This window comes from Panthera tigris, chromosome C2 (genome assembly GCF_018350195.1).
Source record: "Panthera tigris isolate Pti1 chromosome C2, P.tigris_Pti1_mat1.1, whole genome shotgun sequence".
Lineage (NCBI taxonomy): Eukaryota > Metazoa > Chordata > Mammalia > Carnivora > Felidae > Panthera > Panthera tigris.
Window position 1 is genome coordinate 47,827,031 of NC_056668.1, and position 15,325 is coordinate 47,842,355.

Genomic DNA, 15,325 nt, shown 5'->3' on the forward strand with positions numbered 1-15,325 from the left:
CCTAATGCTTCTTTGGCTCATGGTGGATAAGTGAGTGAACATTTTATTAGCCTTCAAGAAGGAAGATGCTTGCTTTCTTGTCATTTCCAAATGTTGAATAACCCCTTTAGAAGCTGGAGCAAAATTCAGAGAGTAGAGCTTTGTAAAGGTCTTGGATGCCTTTTAATTTGGGATTTAGTAGAGACTAAATTCTTCTGGCATGTGCTCAGCTCCCCACTGGCAGTGTTGAACAGATGGAGTACAGGTGACATTTGCATTTCTGGTGGAGGTTGGGTGTGGTGGGGATTAATTTTAGTTTTCTCTCTTGGTGTCTGCCCCACCTTGGCAAGGCTTATTTAGATCTCAGATGTTAGCTTTTCCTTGGCTAGGGCTGTGAGGTGCCTCACTAGCTTCAGCACGTACACACATACCCTTGGGCTGTTTACTCCATATTACTTTGTGCCAGATGGGTCTGGTCTTCTCTAGCCCACTCAGATCCACAGGTGGGTGATGTCAGTCAGAGCCATGCTGAGAGGTGGGTCTGGTGTGCCACCTGTTCAGAGTGAGAAGGGTCTCCTTGCCACATTCAGCTCTTGCCTTCCTCCTGTATCCTGGTCTTATTACAGCTCTAGGCCCATTTGCTGTGACTTGAAGTATATTTCTGACCAGCTTAGTAGTGTGGTGAGAGTTCAGAAGAAGCCATGGTTTCCCAATACCTTTAATTGTCTTTTAGCTATTATTGTGGTCCTCTGGTTATGTGACTGCCCAGCTGTATCCAACTCTGGGTTCAGATCTGTGCTTGAAAAGACAAGCAAACACTGGCAGGAGGCTAAATGTGGGGCATGGGGGTAATAAGCCCAGCTCCAATGACAATCACATCCTCTTCCCCCTCACTTTTCAGTTTGTTTATGAGGCTGTAATGATGGCATGCATGATAAATTCCATGAGCATTTCTAATTTCTAAGGACTAATTTCTCCCTGGCTATACTCTGCCAGGAGGAGAGGTGGGGAGATGCCAGGCAGTGGTTGTAGGGCTGACTCTGGCCACTGTCCTTCCCCTCTCAATTAGGAAATATGGGCTACTGGGGTGGGGTGGGGATGAAGTGTCACTCACCTTGATATGTTGGTTTTTTAGAGTGTGCCTTTATTGAGGACCTGGGCCTTATTCTTGTGGGTTATTGTTATTAGTTTACTTTCAGTGGTGCCACGAGCTAGTGTTCCAGCTTCCACCTGAATTCTCAGGAGCACCCACTGGTTTTGGTCTGTACTTGCAGTTGAGAGCTCACAATCCTGCAAGACTATTGGGCCAGATCCTGGCTACTGCATATCTAGTACACTCTACTCACTTGGCCCTGTCAAAATGAAATACTTTTTAAAATTCCTAAGTCTCTGAAGCTTGCTCATTTACCTCCTATAGTCTAACTCTATACTTTCCAACATTTTTTCATGACAGAGTTTACATAGAACATGATACCATGCAGATGAGAGGGCTCATTCCTAGGCAATGGTCCAGCACTGGGGAGTAGGTTCTGGCTTCCATAAGCCTTGTTCCTACCTTACATTCACCTGGCTGTTCTGGGGACTGTGGGAATTAGTATTTTCCTCTGGCACAACTGTATCCCGTACACAAGTGTGCTGCATCAGAGTTTAGAAGCTCTGGCCCAACACCTACTACAGACCACAATCTCAGGTGCAGCCAAAAGTTCCACCTACAAACATCTTTCAAGGTATCCCCAGGGGTAAAAATATTTGCCCAAGGTGTTGTGAGTTAGGAAGAACTAAGTTCCTACAGTTTGGCACTTTTCTCAGTGCAGTCTGCCACCATTTTCCCTTCTGAGGGATAGATGGATACCAACACTGCATGTCCCCTGTCCCTCCAGGTTAGCATGCCTAGGCTCTTTGGCTCTCTGGCCACATTTTGATGCTTAGGATGCTTCTTCCTACCCACTACATCCCTAACTATTTCCCGACTTCCACATATCTCTAACCTCCTAGGAGCCAACAGTGGGGTAAGTCCCAATTTTGCTACATCTTCTGCATAGCTTAAAACATTGTTTCTTATGATATGGTTGAAGGCATCACTGGGTGCTCATCTGATGCCATCTGCTCTTGTTACTGTGACCCAGACCTTAACAACTGTCCGAGTGCAATGCAGGTATTGCAAGAGCACTCTAGTCCTCTTTAACTCTTTGGACTGTGTGGTACCAGATATTGCTTCTTGTACTTAAACAGGGCTATGAGCATGCTCATCGATCCATCCATTTCTTTATCTACTTGTTTAACAACCTATTCAACAAATGCTGGCCAATGGGGATATAAAGATAAAAGACATAGTTCTTGCTTTCTAGAAGTTCAGTCTAGTGAGGGAGACCTTAGAAGTATAATGATGGTTTGCATGAAAAATTCCACGTGAGTGCTTTGTGAACACAGAAACGGGGGACCTCACACTTGGAGAGTGGGCCATGGAGATTCCTTGCCTGAGATGAGATGACTGAAAAAATTGAGTCTTTTCCTTTTCTTCTTTCTTTTTTTCTTGAACTGAGTCATGTAGGATGCATGTTAACTGCGTGAAGGAGAAAGGTTCTAGGTAGCAGGAAAACTATGTAGAGCTAGGAAGCATGTTAGAGAGCTTGGCATATTTGGGGTACTGCAAATGCCACAATTTTGTTTGGTCATAGTAGTGTTCTAATGGAGAGCAGAAAATAGGATAAAGATTTCTCTAAAACATTTCTGGAGGAGAAAAAGGGAGACTGCCATGTTAGCCTGCCATGATCAGAGCACACTTTTGAAATGAGAGTGTCTGTAAGATTCAAAACAATATATAGGAGCGCTGGGATGTTTTATCTGGATGAAAGAGATTTAGATAACAGTCTGGGCTTGACTAAACTTGTTATGTACGACTTCTGTGAGTGCAGGCATCACAATTGGGAAAGGAAGATTGCATTCTGAATCTTGGTTCTTTCACTCAAAAGACAGCGTAATCCTGGGCAAGTTACATGACATTTATAAACTGGTGTCCCATTAATAAAGATGGTTTTCATAATGTCTACCTCACCAGGGTTGATGTTGGAAATAAGTCATGTAATTTATTGATGTATGAAAGAACCTAACGTAAAACACCTGACAAATGTTAGTTTCTCTGTCTTTTTTCCTCTCCCCATTTTTTCCTTCTTTTTTCCCTTTCCACCTTCCCTTGCTCATGAATCTTACTTATTAAGTAAGAAATATAGGTCAAACACCTTGCAAGGATCTGTGTTATCCATTATGGTTGCCACTAGCCATACATGACTATGGAACACTTGATGTGTGTCTAGTCCCCACTGAGATGTGCTATGAGTGTAAAATACAGAAAATAAAGACTTAGTACAAAGAAAAAAAAAAGGAATGTGAACTATCCCATCAATTTTTCAATAAATCACACATACTTAAATGATAACACTTTGGATATATTTGGTTAAGTAAAACATAGTCTTAAGATTAATTTCACCTGTTTCTTCTTACTGTAAAAGATGTGGCTGCTGGAAATTTAAAATTACATATATGTCTTGCATTTTATCTCTATGGGACAGTGCTGTACTGGTTGTTGGGGACTCAGTGGTGAAAAGAAATGCTGATCTTGCAGAGCTTTTAGTGTAGTGGGGGAAGTTGGGAAACTACCACCGATGACAAAAACAACAAAAATAAATAAATGAAAAAACAACAAATATAAAATTCCACATTGTAATAAGTACTGTGAAGAAAGGTTTTCTATGGGCAGGAAAACTGGAGGACCTAATTTAGGCTGACTGGTCATGGGAGCCTCTCTGAAGAAGAAACATTTTCGCTGGGCCTTCGGGAAGGCCTTCCTACATGAAGTTTCCAGGAAAAAGTGGAAACAGAGTTCCAGACAGAGGAAACAGACTGCCAGTTGATATTTGTTAAGTCTACCAAACACCTGGCCTGTGGTATGGAGCTACCAGGAACAAGAAAGGTCCCTGTGTCTTCGGAGCTTGTGGTCTGGTGAGGAGACAGAAAAGGCAGGTTCCTGAGTGTGCAGGGCTGAGGCAACTACCAGCTGGTAGTGTTTCTCCTTCTCTCTTCACACTGCCTCAGACCATCACAGACCATAGCCTTGGCTGTGAAGCTCCTCTGGGCCAGTCAGTTCTTTCATCATGGGTAACACTTACATTTGTCCCTTTTCCTCTGTTCTCACTGCTCTGTTCCAACTCAGACTCGTCATCTCAGAAACAAGCGTCTGCAATAGCCTCTTAACCAGTTTCCTTGCCTCCAGCCTCTTGTTCCCTTTAATACCTTCTGTGCGTGGCTGTCAGATTAATCTTCCTGAAATACCATTTACACCACGTAACTTCTTTTCTTCAAAGCTTTTACTAGCTTCCTGATACTGGCAGGGGAGCTGTATGTCAGGTGCTCTGCACTTGTCTCAATTTTCACCCTTTCCTTTTCCTATCGTGGATAATGACAGTTCCCAGCGAAGCTCAGTCTACAGCCGGAATGGCAGCTTCTTTGGCTGACATTGAGCAGCCTTTGAAGCCTCATCTCTAGCCATCTTCCCGTATTTCCACTTCGGCCCTACATTGCCTTCTGGGCCAGGCATGCTGGAGTCCTCATTGTCCTTGAAGCACACAGGGAGGGGCAAGGGCAGATTAGTAAGAGCATGGGTTCCAGAGTCACCCACACCAGCTTCAAATCCCAGCTCTGCCGTTTAACTAGAACCCTTTCAGTAAGTTACTTATCTTTTCTAAGCCTTGGTTTCCTCCTTTGTTAATACCAGGAGGCTAGCAGTAATTTGTATCCTTTGAGAATAGGTGGGAGGATAAGATAAGACACTGTAAGTAGAGTATTTTGCAGGTACTTCCTCCATATTAAGCCCTAATCTATGTACACTGTTTAAGTAAATGGTAAACCATATATGTGCTGACTAACAATGCTGCCTCCAGAAATCTCTGGCCTTGCTTTCTTTTTTATTTTTTTTGCAACCTCCTTATATCTGGTGATGGATTGTGATGTGACTTCTGTGTAGCTGCGATGCCGACCAGACACTGAATAGTGGTGTCAGGGAGCTAGATGGGGCCTCAAGAGACCATCCAGTGTAGGACCCTGAGGCCCCTCACTGTGTTCGAGTAGATTCTAAGGAGTTACTTGAAAAATCTTTTTAGCCCTTGTGGGGCTTATTATTTTTCTTGCACGGCAGTCTCTGGTTGGCTTTCCCTCCCCAAAGTCCTGTTATTGCTGGTTTATCACATGTTTTTGTCCGCTTTTAATTAGATGTCTTTTTTGACTTCTGTCAATGAGCAACAGTGAAAAAAAGGTTTGAAGCTGGGAATAGAGGAGACTGGCGGTTTAGTTACCACCTCAGTTATGAATCTTCAGGTGAGTCGTCTTCTTCCCGCATTCCTGATCATACTTCATAAGGTCCTTCATGGAATTAACCAGATCATGGGCTTGGAAGTGTTAAAAGCCTCATACAGATTTAAGGTGCTGTCTTTCCTCACCTATTTTGTTTTTGTTGGACTTGGTATAAGACTCATCGTTAAAAGGAGGAGGCAATGTGAGGTCTTCTCATAGGAAACATGTAGATAGTGCTATAGGTAGGCTTAAGGAAAACTAGTCATAAGGAATTTTTGTTATTTTATTTTATTTTACTTTTGTTTTATTTTAAGGTTTATTTATTTTGAGAGAGAGAGAGAGAGAGCACATGTGAGGGAAAGCGGGGGAGGGGCAGAGAGAGAGGGAGAGAGAATTCCAAGCAGGCTTTATGCTCAGTGCAGAGCCTGATGCGGCACTCGATCTCACCAACCGTGAGATCATGACTTGAGCCAATATCAAGAGTTAGATGCTTAACCCACTGAGCGAACTAGGCAACCTGCATTTTAAATAAATAATGAAAAATATAATCACCAAAACAGTTCTAATTTTTTTTCTCCTATCAGTTTTGGATTACAACAGGATAGGTTACAATTCAAACAAATTAAGTTACAAAGAACACATTGTGCTTCAGAGTCCTCTGAGTAATTAGGAGTCTTTTTTAAGGTAGGAAGCTCTAAGTGGAAGGAAATCTTTGGGTCAAGATTGACTTTTATATTTGCAGTCAAAGGCAGAAAGTGAGTAAATGTGGCTACAGTCATGTTTCTCAATTTTTTTTTAGACCAAGACATAAAAATCTCACATCATCTATTAGTATTTTAAAATAGGTATTTAAAATACATAAATATAATTTATGATATATATGATTTTGAGAGCATCATCTTTATTAGGAAACACTGAACAAGGGACTTCATCTTTCTTTGCATTTATCTCTTTGTAAAATGTAGTATGTAGTAGTTTGTCATCAAGAGCAGAATATAATACCTGGTTTAGGGTTAGTGCATCATAAATACTTTTGAAGTAAGAATAAGTGAAAATTAACAAAAAAGTAAATTTTGGGGGTGCCTGGGTGGCTCAGTCAGTTAAGTGTCCGACTTTGGCTCAAGTCATGATCTCGTGGTTTGTGAGTTCGAGCCTCGCATTGGGCTCTGTGCTGACAGCTCAGAGCCTGGAGCCTGTTTCAGATTCTGTGTCTCCCTCTCTCTCTGACCCTCCCCCCATTCATGCTCTGTCTCTCTCTCTCAAAAATAAATAAACATTAAAAAAATTTAAAAATAAAGCAAATTTTTAACATTTTGGTCTCATTTATGGAGACCAAAATGTCTATAAATTACCCCATCTAAATTACTTTGGTATGTGACAATAGGAAAAGAAATAAAGTACCAACAGGAATTCAGAAGATATATTGTATTTGTTAAATCCATTGAAGGGAACAGCAAGATTAATATAGTGCCCATCATACTTGACCACCTTTATGTCCAGTCCTTCTTTTTTTTCCTTCCAAATTTTTAATTAAATTCTATTTAGTTGACATATAGTGTAATATACGTTTCAGGAGTAGAACTTACTGGTTCATTACTTAGATATAACATCCAGTGCTCATCATAATAAGTACCCTCCTTAATACACATCACCCATTTAGCCCATCCCTCCTCCCACCTCTCCTCCATCAGCCCTCAGTTTGTTCTCTGTTGTTAAGAGTCTCTTATGGTTTGCTTCCCTCTCTCTCTCTCTTTTTCCCTTCCCATATGTTCATCTGTTTTGTTTCCTAAATTCCACATATGAGTGAAATCATATGATATTAGTCTTTCTCTCACTGACTTATTTCACTTAGCATAATACATTCTAGTTCCATCCACACTGTCACAAATGGCAAAATTTAATTCTTTTTGATGGTTGAGTGATATTCCATTGTGTGTGTGTGTGTGTGTGTGTGTGTGTGTGTGAGTGTGTGTATGGCACATTTTCTTTATTCGTTCCTCTGTCAATGGACATTTGGCCTCTCTCCATAGTTTGGCTATTGTTGATAATGCTGCCATAAACATTGGGGTGCATGTACCTCTTCCAATCTGTATTTTTGTATAAATGCATAGTAATGCAATTGCTGGGTCATAGGGTAGTTCTATTTTTAACTTTTGGAGGAACCTCCACACTGTTCTCCAGAGTGGCTGCATGGTTTGAATTCCTACCAACACTGTAACAGGGTTCCCCTTTTTTTCATCATTACCAACATCTGTTGTTTATGATCAGTCCTTCTAACTTTGAGCCCCACGACTCTTATTCTACTTGTTCAGAACTGATTTTCAGAAGAACCAGCAAAGAACCAATTATTTGGTGGCTCTGATGCTAGGAATCATGAAGAGATTGGAAGAAACATTGAAAATCATCATTGATCAATACTTCCAACCTTAGCAAATAAGAGATTAACCCATTTTTTTGTATTTTTTTTTTAACGTTTATTTATTTTTGAGACAGGGAGAGACAGAGCATGAACAGGGGAGGGTCAGAGAGAGGGAGACACAGAATCCGAAACAGGCTCCAGGCTCCGAGCTGTCAGCACAGAGCCCGATGTAGGGCTCGAACACACGGACCGCGAGATCATGACCTGGGCCGAAGTCGGCCGCTTAACTGACTGAGCCACCCAGGCGCCCCAAGATTGACCCATTTTTAATATCGGAGGACTTTTGGGATCCCTCCCTACCCCATCCAACAATTGGATTGTGGCTATACTTTTAGTATCTATTGACTGAGAAAAAAAAAAGACATACTCATACCAGTTCAGGTGGCCTCTTACAATGGCATCTTGATGCAGGGGTCTGTAGCTTACCTGATGATACCACTGTTTTAGATCAAATTTCTCATTTCACAAATGAGACAAAGGGACAGTTTTGATTAAGAAATAGGCAGGATAGGGATGCCTGGGTGGCACGGTTGGTTGAGTGTCTGAGTCTTGATTTTGGCTCAGGGCATGATCCAAGGGTTCTGGGATTGAGCCCTGTGTCAGGCTCCATGCTTAGTATGGATTCTCTCTCTTTCTCTCCTTCTACCCCTGTCCCTTACTAACTCTGTCTCTCTCTAAAAAGAAAAGAAAAAGAAATAGCCAGGGTATAATTCAGAAAAGTACAGGATGTTTATTTATTTATTTATTTATTTATTTATTTTTAATTTTTTTTAATGTTTATTTTTTGAGAGAGAGATTGACATAGTGTGAGCATGGGAGGGCAGAGAGAGAGAGGAAGACAAAGAATCTGAAGCAGGCCCCAGGCTCTGAGCTGTCAGCACAGAGACTGACGCGGGGCTCGAACCCACAAACAGTGAGATCATGACCCTAGCCGAAGTCGGACACTTAACCGATTGAGCCACCCAGGCGCCCCCAGAAAAGTACAGGATGTTTAAATATAGATCTGGAAATATTCAAAAGTCATGGCCTGTGACTTTGTGGTGCAATGGTAGTGTGTCTGACTCTAGAAGTCACAGCTAAATCAACTTGAGATCTCTTACTCAGAGAAACATGTCAGTCTCTTCTAATGAATTTCATGCTTGGAGAAACAGAAATATTATCTTTTTCCCCCAAGTTTATTTATTTATTTTGAGAGAGAGAGAGCAAGTGAGCACACAAACAGGGGAGGGGCAGAGAGAGGAGAGAAATATTTCTTTTTCAAGTTTATTTATTTTGAGAGAGAGAGAGAAAGAGAAGGGGAGAAAGAGAGGGTGAACAAGCAGGGGAGGGGCAGAAAGAAAGACAGAATCCCAAGGAGGCTCCACACCATCACCATCAGCACAGAGCCTGATGCAGGGCTGGAACCCGTGGACGGTGAGATCGTGACCTGAGCTGAGATGGAGAATCAGATGCTTAACTGACTGAGCCACTCAGGCACCCTGAAACAGACATATTCTTGAATTCTTTCCTCTTATGTTCATGTGGCACTTCAGTGTCAAATTCTTCCCTAGCTTCATGGGTATGGCTTGAGAAATCTCTACCCTGAACTGTTGCAATGTTCTTTACCCAATGGAAATCCTTTCATGGGATGCCAGATAAAACACAGGGCACCCAGTGAAATTTGAATTTCAAATAACACATGAAACATATAGGACATATTTATGCTAAAAAAATTTGTTGCTTATCTAGAATTCAGATGTCACTGAGTATCCTATACTTTTGTTGTTGTTGTTGTTGCTGCTGCTGAATTTGGTCTACACCACATTGTCCAAAGTGGTACCAAGTGTTGAAGGGCAGGAACTGGAAATGTGGGTGACATTCTTGCATAGTTGTCAACACTGGTTATTGACATATTTTCTGGAGACCTTTAAGATCTCTGTCAAAGGCTATGAGTCTTGTGTATAGTTTTCTCACGAAGCCTTGCTGTTTTTCATGGATATGTAACTCAACTCAGACACTGGCAGCCCAGCCTAGAAAAATTTACTCTTTCTTCTTTATTCCCTATGTTCATTCTCATTTACCTTGAGGTTTGTCATGACCTTGTGCCCTGCCCTTCTGTAAGGTGGAGGCAGAAACAAAGGTGGATATTTCTTTGGGCTGAAGTAATGACTTTAAGGGTGAATCAAGGGACAGGGGATAGGGTAGGAGGGAAGGAGTCTTCAACTCACTCTGACCCCTCATTTTCTTGTATAGGAGTCAGAGCATTTTCCATGGAGTATAGCGAACTACAAAACTCTCCACTTTTTGTTGTCTGAATGTGAATTTAGAGGAGGCCAGAGTTTTTTTGTTTTTAATTTTTTTTTAACATTTTATTTATTTATTTTTGAGAGAGAGAGAGAAATAGAGAGAGACAGAGAATGAGCAGGGGAGGGTCAGAGAGAGAGGGAGACACAGAATCCTAAGCAGGTTCCGGGCTCCAGGCTCTGAGCTATCAGCACAGAGTCCAAAGTAGGGCTTGAACCTCGAGATCATGACCTTAGTCAAAGTTGGCGCTTAACTGACTGAGGCACCCAAGTGCCCCTAGAGGAGGCTAGAGTTTAGATGCCTATCAGAGATGCCTATTTCTGTCTCTTCTTTTTTTTTTTTTTTCTTTTTTCTTTTCTTAGTTTCTCTCTCCTGTACACATTTGATTCAAAATAAAATCTGGCATTGGGCCAATTTTTTTTCCCTTATTTAATTTGTAAAATGGGATATTCTAGGACTTTCTTAACTCCAATTGTGAAATCAATGATTTTATTCCCAAACCATGCAGAATACAATGACAAAGCCAAAGAAACAGCCCATTTGAATGAATATTCACATTGAAATTATGCCACCTCAGGGGCAAAGCTGGGTAAAAGAATGGCTTTCATAACAGATCCTATGAGTTAGAGAGCTTTTGCTTTGTAAGAAGTTGGAAAAAAAGCACTGCAAATTAGGCTACTTGTTGCATGGGATTTTGTTTCTTGCCCAGGAAATGGGATTTTGAAGGTTAATTTTACAAAATTCTATGATGACAAATGCCAAAATTCACTCCCTTTGGTGGTGAGGGTGGACTGTTTAGAATCAGAGCATGTGCAGAAATTAGAAATAGAGCACTTAGTGGTAGGCTCTAACAATTAGAAGAAAATAAGAGCTAGAAAGCAGTAGCATGAGTTGGCTTAAGAGTAGGAATTGCTTAGGGGCGCCTGGGTGGCTCAGTTGGTTAAGCATCCTGATCTCATGGTTTGTGAACTTGGTTCCCACATCAGGCTCTGTGCTGACAGCTCAGAGCCTGGAGCCTGCTTCGGATTCTGCATCTCCCTCTTTCTCTGCTTCTCCGCCTCTCATGCTCTTTCTCTCTGTGTGTCTCTCTCTCTCAAAAATAAACTTAAAAAAATTTTTTAAAAAAAGCATAGGCATTGCTTAGATTTATTGATCTAACATTTTTTAATGCAAGCTTGGTGCTTGAATGAGTAAGGAACTCCTGGTTAGTGAGAAGAGATTGCGAGTAAAAGTGCAAGAAAGTGCTGTGGTAAAGGGATGTGCAGGTACTGAGGGCCAGAGGAGGTGCAGTGTAAATTAGACTGGAAGTTCATGATCAAGAGAAGAGTCACCTCCAAGGCCAAGCCCTTCCAGCTTTCATTTCTCCTTTGTGAGTCTTGCAGTCATGGCCTTGGATTTAAATCAGGACAGCCTTGATTTCTAACATGCTGCTCTGTTGTCAGGCTCAGTGACAGAAAAACTGGGTCTCTGCTTGACTTTTCCATTTATTTTCATCTTTCCCAAGTTTTCAAATGGAAAATTTCAAGAAGGTCCCAAAGTAGAAGAAATAGTATAACATACTTGTTACCTAGTTTCAACAATCACTAACTCATAGCCAATTTTCTTTTATCTATTTCCTAACCCATACTTTTCCTCCCCCAAATCATTATTTTTGTGTTAGAATTCTCCAGAGAACAGAACCAGAAGGATGTATGTATATGTATATACAAATACATGGGGTTGGAGAAAGAGAGAGAGAGAGAGAGAGAGAGAGAGAGAGAGAGATATTAGAGGAATTGACTCTTGCAATTATGGGGGCTGGCAAGTCTGAAATCTGAAGTCCTAAACCAGCAGGCTGGAGACCCAAGGAAGAGTTGATGTTGCAGTTTCTATTGGGAAAACAGTCTGGAGGCCAGATTACTTCCTTTCTCTTAAGGCCTTCAAATGATTAGATGAGATCTCCACTGCCCACCCCCCCCCCCCAGTGTGGAGGGTAATCTGCTTTATTCAATGTCTAAATGTTGAATATTGATTCTGTCTAAAAAATACCTTCACAGCAACATCTAGATGGTGTTTGACTAAAAATTGGGTATCATGAGCTTAGCAAGTTTAACACAAAATCAACCATTACAATTTTGAAACTAATTCAAGTCATATTGTTTGGTCCATAATATTTCAGTGTGTATCTCTAAAAAATAAAGATTCTTTAAAAAACTTAAACACAATGCTATTATTACCCCTATGAAATTTAAAATCCTGAATTATTTTTATTTGAATTAAGATCTAAATATTGTCCATACATCGCAATTGTAGATACCACTCAGAACTCTCTATTGGTATATGTGTTCTCCTTTTACCTCTGTTTTTCTTAAATTTATCTGTTGAAGAAACTAGTTTGTTCTGTATAATTTTGCATCATCTGGATTTTACTGTTGTATCCCTAAGATATCATTTGACATGCTCCTCTGCTCCTGAATGTCCTATCAATTGGTAATTATATAGAGAGGCTGAATCACACCGAAGCTAATTTTTTTTTTTTTTTGCAAGAATACTTCAGGCACACCTTGTCAGGTTATCTCTCTGGGATGTCAACCATTTTTTTAAAAATTTAAATCCAAGTTAGTTAACATAGTGTAATAATGATTTCAGGAATAGAATTTAGTGATTCATCACTTATATACAACACCCAGTGCTCATCACATCAAGTGCCCTCCTTAATGCCCATCACCCATTTAACCCATGCCCTCACCCAACACCCCACCACAACCTCAGTTTGTTCTCTGTATTTAAGAGTCTGTAATGGTTTGTCTCCTTCTCTGTTTTTATCTTATTTTTCCTTCCCTTCCCCTATGTTCATCTGTTTTCTTTCTTAAATTCCACATATGAGTGAAATCATATATTTGTCTTTCTCTGACTGACTTATTCTGCTTAACACAATACACTCTAGTTCCATCCACGTTGTTGCAAATGGCAAAATTTCATTCTTTTTGATCGCCGAGTAATATTCCATTGTGTGTATATACCACATCTTCTTTATCCATTCATCAGTCGATGGGCATTTGATCTCTTTCCATACTTTGGTTATTGTTCATAGTGTTGCTGTAAACATTGGGGTGCATGTGCCCCTCCGAATCAGCATTTTTGTATCCTTTGGATAAATGCCTAGTACTGCAATTTCTGATTTATAGGGTAGTTCTATTTTTAATTTTTTGAGGAACCTCCATACTGTTTTCCAGAGTGGCTGCACTGGTTTGCATTCCCACCAGCAGTGCAAAAGGGTTCTTTCTCTGCGTCCTTGCCAATATCTGTTGTTGCCTGAGTTGTTAATTGTAGCCATTCTGACAGGTGTGAGGTGGTATCTCATTGTGGTTTTGATTTGTATTTAGCCATCTTTGTTTATTAGTGGCTGAGTTTATTAATTCATTAGGGCTTGTGAGTTCTAAATTCTATCACTTCTTCTGCATTTACTAGCTGAAATATTTATATAAAGAGGAATTTCCCCCCATTAACTATTGAGGTATAGTTCTTCCTAATTCTTTAAAAAAATTTTTTTAATGTTTATTTTTGAGAGAGAGAGAGAGAGAGCACAAGGGGGAGAGGGGCAGAGAGAGAGAGGGAGACACAAAATCAGAAGCAGGTTCCAGGTTCCAAGCTGTCAGCACAGAGTCCAACACTAGGCTTGAACCCGTGAACGGGGAGATCATGACCTGAGCCAAAGTCGGACTCTTAACCAACTGAGCCACCCAGGCACCCAGTTCTTCCTAATTCTTCATTCCAGCATTTCCCAAATTGGAGTTGATAGTTCCTAGGCATCTGCCGACATGTTCTTGTGGGCAGAGAAAGAGGTCTGTAAACTTTCTATTATAATAATCTAACTCTGCACTTTCATTTCAACAAGAACTGAGAAATATTATTAGCATCTCCTAGATCACCTGCATACACATCTTATATCGGAGTTCAACCAATGATATCAGTGCTGCAGCTTACATTTCTATTTAGGATTGTGACAGGCAAGAAGCACTGCTTTAATTATCAAGGGTTGATGCATAAAGAATATGGACTTAACATGCCAAACAGCCTTTCAGTGGAATTTAATTTGAATAGAAAATTGAGTCAACTGGGGGACAAAATAATATACATGTTCTGAACCAAAAAGAATATACCCTGGAGCTGTCAGTGTGATAGTCATGCCGTGAAAGTCCATTTATTTTAGCAGAAGTAATTATTATATTTTATTTGTTTATTTGGTTGTGTTGGTTTTGTAGTTTTTCTTATATTTAATTTGTAAATTGGTTTATTTTTATAATTGTCCAAATATATATTTTTACTATGTAAGAAAGTTTATAATAAAAACAATTTAAGGCAACATAGTGGCTCTGGAAAGAATTTTTTTTTTTTTTTTACTTTTAAAATGTCTGCATATTACTCGAGTTTGAGAAACACTGCTTTGTCCCATTGTGGCTTTCATAAGCTATTAGTGAATCTCACTTTCAGTGTAATTTGTCTTGTTAAGGAGTGACTCTCTTGCTGAGGATATTTGGAATCCAACAGTGTGCATCTAGAGACCGACACCCTGGGAGACTCCAAGGAAAGACTTGTACTGGGGAAAGGGTGTTTTGGGGCCCTCTGCCCTTCCTGACAGCATTGTAAACCACCAAATGCAGGCAGCTGCTTCCTTGTGTATTGTTCACTGGAGCCTTGTAAGGTCTGGTAAATGGAGAATCTTAGGCCGTGCCTACACATCACCAAAACAACTCTTTGGAAAGATAAAAAGAAAATAATAAAAACCACCTAAAGCAGTCTTCTGCAACTTAAAAAAAATTTTTTTAAGCGTTTATTTATTTTTGAGAGACAGAGCGTGAATGGGGGAAAGGCAGAGAGGGAGGGAGACACAGAGTTCCAAGCAGACTCCAGGCTCTGAGCTGTCAGCACAGAGCCTGACCCGGCCCAAACCCACGAACTGTGAAGTCATGAGCTGAGGTCAGATGTTTAAGGGACTGAGCCACCCAGTCATCCCAGTCTTTTCCAACTTTAATGTGATGATGAATTCCCTGGGGGATTTTTTTTAAAATGCAGATTCTGGCTTAGGTTGGGGGTGGGACCAGAGAAGCTGCATTTCTAACCCTTCCAAGTGGTGCTACCCCTTACCCTGTGTATTAACTATTTTGTTGATATGTCCCAGTCATTTTACTTGATTTTCCTTGGAGAATACATGTCAAGTTCTCAGTACAGTGTTTGAGACAGCCAGCATTCAGTGAACGATTCTTGTTATGGTTGTAACAATTAGCTTTTGAGGTGTGGAGGGCAGAAATGATGGAA

General features: G+C 40.6%; 1 protein-coding gene across 1 annotated transcript in view; it reads left to right on the plus strand.

Annotated features, from left to right (window-relative positions):
* Positions 1-15,325, plus strand: part of TMEM45A (transmembrane protein 45A) — a 73,799-nt gene that overhangs the window by 24,618 nt on the left and 33,856 nt on the right. The window lies entirely within an intron of this gene.